This window comes from Peromyscus californicus, unplaced genomic scaffold, assembly GCF_007827085.1.
Source record: "Peromyscus californicus insignis strain IS unplaced genomic scaffold, ASM782708v3 Scaffold_2__1_contigs__length_46816999, whole genome shotgun sequence".
Taxonomy (NCBI): Eukaryota; Metazoa; Chordata; class Mammalia; order Rodentia; family Cricetidae; genus Peromyscus; species Peromyscus californicus.
In genome coordinates, this window is record NW_026294540.1 from 28,189,673 (window position 1) to 28,191,441 (window position 1,769).

The following is a 1,769-nucleotide window of genomic DNA, read 5'->3' on the forward strand; positions in this document are numbered from 1 at the left end:
TGTTCAATTTGTAGAAAGAAAAAAAAAATTATCTAAATATTGAGAAATAAATATCGGATGTTTCTGAGTAGATGGAGTTTGTGTTCATGAATGAGAGAGGCAGTAAGAGGAGTTTGGGGTGGGGTAGAGAGAAACACCCACTGAGTGGGGGGCCCAGTTAGGCTTGAGAGTAGCTCCTAGGTCTCTTTTTTTGCATATGTCAGAGATGGACAGGTCCTGTCCTTATATCCGCATACCCCTCCTAGGAGCTGAATTGCCTTTAACTGTTCTGCCTGGCCAGTAACCATAGCAACAGCATCCATTCATGGGCACCATATATGCCCACCGGGTAGCAGCCCTGGCTTTTCTCCCTAGCAATTCCATAAGATAGGGTGGTCTAGGAACTCATCCAAGGCCCTCCAGCTAAGGATGTCTGTGTGTGTGTGTGTGTGTGTGTGTGTGTGTGTGTGTGTGTGTGTGTGTGTGTGTGTGTGTGTGTGTTGGGGGGCGGTACTAGAAAAGGGCGTTGGATCCCCTCGAGCTGGAGTTACAGGCAGGTGTGAACCACCCAGTGTGGGTGCTGGGAGTCAAGTGCTTTCATTGCTCACCAGGCTCTCCAGCTTTCCTTTTGTCTGTGAGAGTCCCATCTGACCTCCCATTCTTTGTGTATGTTAGGATGCTAGGCAGTCTTCTGCCAGCCGAGCTACATCCTCAGCTGCCCGCTTTTTTTTTTTTTTTTTTTTTTTTTGGTTTTTCGAGACAGGGTTTCTCTGTGTAGCTTTGCGCCTTTCCTGGGACTCACTTGGTAGCCCAGGCTGGCCTCGAACTCACAGAGATCCGCCTGGCTCTGCCTCCCGAGTGCTGGGATTAAAGGCGTGCGCCACCACCGCCCGGCTCAGCTGCCCGCTTTTTAATTATTTCTACTACATTTCCACCTCCTTATCTTGTTCGCACCATGCGTATGTGGGTGAGTGGGTGCGTGCCATGGTGGGCATGTGACCGGATGACAACTCAGAGGAACCGGTTATCTCTTTCCACGGTGTAGGTCACAGGGGTCGGATTCAGGTCGTCGGGCTTCGTGGCAGGCACTTTTAGTGAGTAGGCCAACATGTAGCTCAGGTTGGACTCAAACTCAATGTGCAGCTTGAAGATGACTGTTGTTTGAATCTTAAATGGTCTTTTCATAAAAAACCCAGAGCCAGATATCAGGATGAAAGCTGAAAGATCACAGAAGCAGAGCAGCAGCCACTGGTTCTTACCTCTACGAAATCCTCAGCCTAAAGAGAGTGAGTTCCTATTGCCTCACTCCTTATGTACCTTTCTCTGTCCTGCCATATTACTTCTTGGGATTAAAGGACTGTGTGCTTCCCAAGCAAAGGCACGAGATCTCAAGTGCTGGGACTAAAGGCGTGTGCCACTACTGCCTGGCTCTGTTTCTCTCCTATACTGGATCAATCTCATGTAGCCCAGTGTGGCCTTGAACTCACAGAGATCCACACGGATCTCTGCCTCCCGAGTGATAGGATTAAAAGTGTGTGTGCCACCACTGCCTGACCTCTATTTCTTTCTTTTTTTTGGTTTTTCGAGACAGGGTTTCTCTGTGTAGCTTTGCGCCTTTCCTGGATCTCGCGCTGTAGCCCAGGCTGGCCTCGAACTCACAGAGATCCGCCTGCCTCTGCCTCCCGAGTGCTGGGATTAAAGGCGTGTGCCACCATCGCCCGGCTTCTATTTCTAATCTAGTGGCTGGCTCTGTCCTCTGATCCTCAAGACAAGTGTATTAGGGTACACAG